A 7,094-nucleotide genomic window follows, 5' to 3' on the forward strand; every position below is an offset into this window, starting at 1 on the left:
TCATTAATTATTTTAGACACAAAACTTAAAAAAAAGAAGAAAAAAAAAGCACATTTTAGAACATTTCAAAAGTTGGAGCTATTTTAATCTGAAATGGTTCGAGCTATAGACTATTTATCCAAAAGTAGTTTAACTACTATCATCCTTTTAACGCATGCACTGCTTGTTGTCAAGTAGTTATTGATGATGAAGCTGTTGTGGATGATCATGATTAACAAAAACATTCTTTGATACACCCTTGCATTGCCTCTGTGCGCTGCATGTCAGCATCTGGTAAATAATAAGGTTGGCACTTACTGATGTTGTTTCCTCCTTTGTAGATCATTTATTGTGTTGTGCTTTAAAAGGTCGTCAGCTAAAACTACATTTTACAATTGTGGTTGCATGTGGGACTCTATGTCTTTGTTTTTGAAAAAAAATATCCTAGGCCTGGTCATAAACACCCAGCGGCTGCGCTTTCCTGCGCAGTTTGCGCAATTTGTACCCTCTCGAACAGCTCCAGTTTCCCACTGCGCCTGCGCGTCAGAGCCATTCCTGGACAAACCGCTTCACAGCTAAACATGTCGGACAAGAAGCAGACCGTCGACCTGGGCTTACTGGAGGAGGACGATGAGTTTGAAGAATTCCCAGCCGAGGGTAAATAATATAAATATCACTTTTAGTGTCGTTGCTTTTGTTTGTTATTTACTTTACTCGTTTCACTGTAACAGGTCGTGTGTGTGTGCTGGGCCCAGCAACAGTGACTCAGCTAGCATAGCCATGTTAGCGATAGCATTAGCCAGCATCTCTAGGACTAAACGTATTAGCCCATTCAGCTAACTTCAGCTAACTAAGAGACACGGGAGCTCAATCTCGTTTCATGATCGTTTGTTAGCCAGGCATCCTAACATTCACAATAGCACACTAGCTAAACAGTTAGCCGCTCAGGTGATGTAAAGGTGAGTACCTGGACCAAAGCAACTACGGTAAGTGTTTTGGACAAAACTGTGGATAGGGAACTTGTATTCTATTATTTCACATGGTATTTTAATTGTTGTGCTTTGACATAGATTGGACGGGGCTGGATGAAGATGAAGATGCTCATGTTTGGGAAGACAACTGGGATGATGACAACGTGGAGGATGATTTCTCAAACCAGCTGAGGTAATGTCAAAACCCTCCACACACTAAACAATGTTTGATCAAACTCTGTTAGGCCTCTCTGTCAGGTCTTCAACATGGTGGATTGAACTGTTTTTTTTACAAGCTTCAGTCTTATTAAAATCATTATGGGGGATTGTTTTGTTTGTGTTTTTACACAAACCTTCATGAATCATTTCAATATAAAATAACGTGATTTCCTTTACCTGCCCTGTCACATGCAGTCTTTACTAAGGAATCAACATTTCTTATCTTTAGTCTTCTCTATTGTGACTCCAGGCATATATTTTCTTTATGGGTCTTAAAACAATCGGGCTATTAAGATTTTAATGTTTTCCCTCTGCTGTGTTACTTTATTAAGCTAAATTTATACTATACTATATTTATAAAAATATTTTTACATTACTTGCTGCAATTTATCATACCAAGTCACTTTAATCATCACTTGTCACTTCATCTTGTCATTCTCTGCAAATACTGTCTCATTTCCCTGCATAGTAAACTTCATCATTAATGTTGTTCTTGTATATACCCCCTGTTTTTTATTTTTATTTTTATTTATCTTATCTATTCTGTTCTGTTTAATGTGTATTTTGAGCTTCTTGTCTGTGCTGCTGCAACGCCCGAATTTCCCCTCTGGGGATCAATAAAGTATTATCTTATCTTAAACATAGTTTAGATAGTTTACCACTCAGTCGGCATGTCAGGCTTTGCTTATAAGCTATCAACAGCAGTGGCCTTACTATTAAGTAAATAACATTATGAAGTGATGGTGCTTTCACAGAGAATCATTATTAATATAGTATGATTCATGTCTGGCGAAGTTTAGGGTTTTCAACACAATCTTATTCAAATTAAAAATATCTGACCATAAATTTGTCATCTGTACCAAATGATTAATAAGTGAGAGTTGGTAAGCTTTTTTTAGTATGATTGAGTGAGACTCCTTGTTTGCGTAAACCATCTATGCAATGCACAGTGCGCGTGTGTTAGTCGACGAGAGAGACACAGAGTCTGGCTCAGACTCAGTTTATCACAGAACTTTGAGAACTCAGGACTTCTTTTGGATAGGAGTGTTGTCTTTTTGTAAGGTGCAACATGCAGAACTCTGCATACGCAGCTCAGTAATGCAGTTGAGTCACTCTTTGTGATGGCTGACGTGCTTGTTTGTTTAGGTTTTAATCTAACATCAGAGCGCTGGGGCTTTCTCTACGTTTAATACAAGGCTTAAAGACATTTGTGATCAGCTGAAATAAAACAAGTGCATGTCAATTCCATCAATTCTAGAAATCAATTTGGAGTGGCGGGAGGTCACGTTTGGGTATTTAAAGAATACCAAAATAATTATTGATTTTACAACCTCTGGACATGCATTTAGCAAACTTAAACATGCCTAACACTTGGAAAAACAATTAAGAAATGAAGACAAATAACTGATCATAGATAGCCCTTTAAATCTGAGACGGCAACTCTATTTTCACCTGAAATCAGGTTCTCTTTAATACAGTAAGCACATTAGATGGCTCTGCATTATTTTGGATTCAGACCTGTGCTTTGACAATCAGATAACCAGTATTACCAGAACAATATTTTGCCATCTAAAAAAAATATATAAACTTGATTATTCATAACCCAAAATGATGGAGAGAAATCAATCCATGCATTTTATTTCAGCAACATTGGATTACTGTAAAGCTCTTTATGGAGGCCCAACGTAACAACCAGTAAGACAGCTCCAACTCAAGTCAGATCACAGCCAGAGTCTTGACATGTACTAGAAAATTTGAACACATCACCCTGGCACCCAAAACACTTTATTGGCTCCCTGCACAATACAGAATCACTTTCAAAATCCAATTTCTAGTCAACATAGCACTCAAAGGTTCAACTCCAAAGTACTTTTCTGACCAGATCACAGTCCACAACCAGATCTGGCCCCGCATCAAGTGGAGGTCTTTAAGCTCAGAGTCCAGGGAGGGGACCCTCTATGTTACTGTGGTCCTTCTCTCTGGAACAAGATGCATGTTGAACCTGAGGTCCATCACAAGTCTCTACTTTAAAACTAAACTCAAAACCTACTTATAATCCAAAGCTTATGGATATTTACTCTGTTTGTGTATGTGATCACTTGTGTGGTTCGTATCTGAAACTGTGTTCTAAGTTTTATTTATTTATTTATTTTTGTTGTTAAATTGCTTTGTCATGTGTCTGTAAGTTGTACACTTACTTTTTTAATGGCTTTCTAAATGCAATTTCTGTTTTTGAAAACAACGGTTTGAGTAAAGCATCTGTAATGAAATGGGCTTTATAAATATGATTGCTTTTGCTATTTAAAATCTGCAGCTTGTATTGTAAAAGCCATTTCCGCCATATTTCTGTTTGATAAAATTGTGTGCGTCTTGCAATTCTGAGATGGCAGGAAAGTGTCTTGTTCTCATTTTGCAGCAACCATTCATCTCTCCTTTTATAGCTAAGGTTGTCCATGTGCATTGGGACACTGCATGTTTCATTTGAAATTGTTAAAAAATCGCTTACAGTGCAAAAAACATAAATACGATCTTAAGCTTGAGTTTTCTCCCGTAAAATAATAATGTATTGCACAAATACAAACATCACACTGATTAATCGATAACACTTGGTAGATAAGTGGCTGTTCTGTTTTTATTTGAGTACACTTAAGACAGTAATATGCTATTGTTTTATTTTGTCCAATTATGATAACCTTGCTATTAAGTTGTTGCTATAAGATATCATTATTGTTAAAGGCCACAGCTGCCATATATATGTAATCATCAAATCCATAACGCCAAGCATTATGCAATATTTATATATTCATTCACTCCCATCTGTTAATGGTTCTCACAATCAATAGCAGAGGGTACTTATGCCTCAGCCACCCACCTGTAATCATCTCTCCTGACTTGATCTTTCTATTTTTCTTTTCCTCCCCGCAGAGCGGAGCTGGAAAAACATGGCTACAAGATGGAGACCTCATAACAGCTGACAAGGCCCTCTCAGCACTGGATGACATTGAATATGGACATTTATATTTGAATATCACAAGTTGACCACACAACCGGAAGATTTGTGAGATGTTAATTTGTTTCTTTTTTTTGTAAGAAATATTGATGGAAGTAAAGTATTTGGAGAAAACAGTTCAGTTGAGTTTTTTTTGCTGACCAACACCATTACAAATCTTTAATGAAAGAGCATTCATTTTTAACCCTTTTTATGGTTAATAACCTATGATATATATAGACTAGACTCAAATATGAAGCAAGAAAATCCTGGATGGTCATTTTTTTTTTTTTATCAATTATGCAAACATTGCCTGAATTTAGCAATCTTTATTGAAAAATTAAAAAAATACATGATCATAGTGTTTTTACCCTAAACTCCTGCAGCACAGCTAAAGGTTAAACTTACCTTACATTTGAATGGTCATTTGCAGAAATCAGCCTTGTTTCTTGTTTCATAGCAGTTCTTCTCCTGCTCTTTTTAAATATAAATTCAATCTTTGCTGTTGTTAGTTTTTGTATGAAAAAAATCCCTTCAGAAACCCATCTATGTGTAATGGACCAATTGTTTTTGTGCTTTTGACAATTTAAATATATCTGATGGTTTGGATCCTTTCGTAGCATTACAAAGTCATGTCTGTACACTGGAGAAAAAGAATGTGTATACACAGAGAAAAATCAAGATGTAAGCAAGCTGTCTTCAAGTCAAGATAATGTGAAGAAGTGTATTGTTGGAGCATTCTACACACACACACACACACACACACAGGCAGTTTCTCTGCACTGTGCTGTATCACAGCCCCCGTCCCTCTCAGCCCCACAGCGCATGGCCGAGTCCCTGAAGGAGAGATTATCCACTGCCGTGTTTGTCAGAGGCAGGGAGGGGGTCTCAGCATGGGGCCTCCCAGCTGGCCTTGCCTGGGCCTGCCCCTACTGCCAGCCAGGCCTTTCTCTTCCGCTTGGCTCAGCAGGGACTCTTGTACTGAACCAGAGGCCAATTTATCCCCGCTACACTCCCCCGCCAAAATGATTTCTCTCAGTGTTTTGTCGACTCTCAGTTCCAGGGTCCTAATGAGGTGAAATGGATGCCAGTAAGACTGAAGCAGCAAGAGCAGCTTTTCTTCCTGAAAACATCCATCCTCTGCCTGCAGAAATAAGAAGGTAACATTAATACACCAATTCAAATACTGTATCAATGCACAGCTTTTTTGAGCTTGGGTATTTCCATTTAATGCAGCTCTTACTCATTTCATATTAATAAGTGAAATAAATTAACTAAATGATCATGGCTTCAAACACAGCATCTGTTTTTTAAAACATTAAAAAAGTACACACTAATCCAGAAACATGAAATTTACATGAGCGAAATAAGTCAATGGTAACTTTCCTGTTGAACAAGTAGATTACTCTTACTGCAGTAGGAAACTCTTAATCTACAACTTGTTAAACACAGACACACACCCAAATAATTAAAGGAACAAATCAAGAGGAAAGGAGAAGGGAACAAAGTGTTTCATATGAGGGTGAGGCAGCTGACATCCAACAGCAAAATCCATAATAATCAGAAAACATCACCTTACTGCAAAAAAATACAACTTTATGAAATATGTGTACACCTCAAAAAAATGCACACCTTTCTTCCCTTAATCTGCCCCTCCTCATCTTATGTACAATATCGTACATTAAATCAAAACTCTTTTTGCTACCTTTGACATCACTTCCTGCATCTAAAAGGTACCTTTTTTGACAATTTAACTCTTAAAAGTTCTAAAGTTGGAGGTAAGATTGTAACTGTTTCATGATCTAAACTGGAAAGACCCAAAATGACTCATGAGAGTTTACAAAATCCAACATTTCTACACTGTAGCTCATATACAATTATAACCCGGTAGAGTAGATATTACTCTCTGACACTGGTAAAACATTACATGTGGGTGGTCATTCCTTTTTAGTGCTTTCTCTACATGACTGATTTACCAGAATGTGGTACACTCAGATTTTGGCAGCAAAAGACAGTAAAGGTACCAGTGAAAATGTGCAAGCTCAGGTCAAGAGTTTAATCTCTGGCAACTGACAGCATGTTGACAAGCATCTGACAGTTCTCGTTGTCCTCTGGGAAAATACAAACTCCCTGTTTACTACCAGTTATTATCTCAATCAGCGGCATATCACAGCCCAAAAGCTCTCCTGAGTACACAGCCTGAATTGTGATTAAAAGGACAATGCTCCAGCTGCTGCCGATATAAATGTCAATAAAGAAAAACCTTTTTTTTCTGACGAGGACGATAAAGTGAACCAAGGTCACATATTTATCAAGTGAATTCAAAGAGCTCTATACATATGTTCAGATCTGTTTATGCCCTTGAAACCAAGGACCCCGGGCCTGATGATTATTCTAAGGATTGGGGAGTCAGTGAAGTGAGAAAATCGGTAAGTGAGAGCAACAGAGGAGGATCTGTGACCATTTTGTTTGTGCTGAGAGCATGAGATTGGTCCCTTGTGTTCGACGCCATGAGGGCCTTGATGGGCCCTCAATATTCAACCTGACAGAAATCACTAGGCCTTTCGGTGTCTCTATTATAGGTACCTTTTTATCCCATATTCTCCCACCTTTAATTTGTGCAAGCATTTTTGTTGTTCCTTTGTGACCCACATGATTCACTTCGACAAGAACGAGCAGTGGTGGATATTGACCGACCCAGAGACCTGAAAGAAATCTGATGAGTGGATATTTTGGCATCAGTGAAGGGTTGTGTTTTTAACAAGCAGGTTCCCTGTCCTTGGAAAAGTTTAGCCTTTAAACAGAAATCTAAACCGTGTGTAATACTTCCACCAGATTACATTCTGGACCAGTAAACATGGGAACTACTTAGGTTTTGTAACTGATTCTTTTGTTTCTAAAATCTTCAAAAAGCATTTTTTTTAATCTGCAAATCA

The 7,094-nt window shown here is 37.7% G+C and overlaps 1 long non-coding RNA gene across 1 annotated transcript; it reads left to right on the top strand.

Moving 5' to 3' along the window:
- Nucleotides 1-479: 479 nt before the first annotated feature.
- On the top strand, nucleotides 480-4,295 carry LOC109994618 (uncharacterized). Its single transcript, XR_002278420.3, has 3 exons — nucleotides 480-636; nucleotides 1,050-1,143; nucleotides 4,095-4,295. It is a non-coding gene; the product is annotated as an uncharacterized lncRNA (long non-coding RNA).
- The last annotated feature ends 2,799 nt before the right edge of the window (nucleotides 4,296-7,094 follow it).

The sequence above is a fragment of the Labrus bergylta genome, chromosome 19, assembly GCF_963930695.1.
Source record: "Labrus bergylta chromosome 19, fLabBer1.1, whole genome shotgun sequence".
Classification (NCBI taxonomy): Eukaryota; Metazoa; Chordata; class Actinopteri; order Labriformes; family Labridae; genus Labrus; species Labrus bergylta.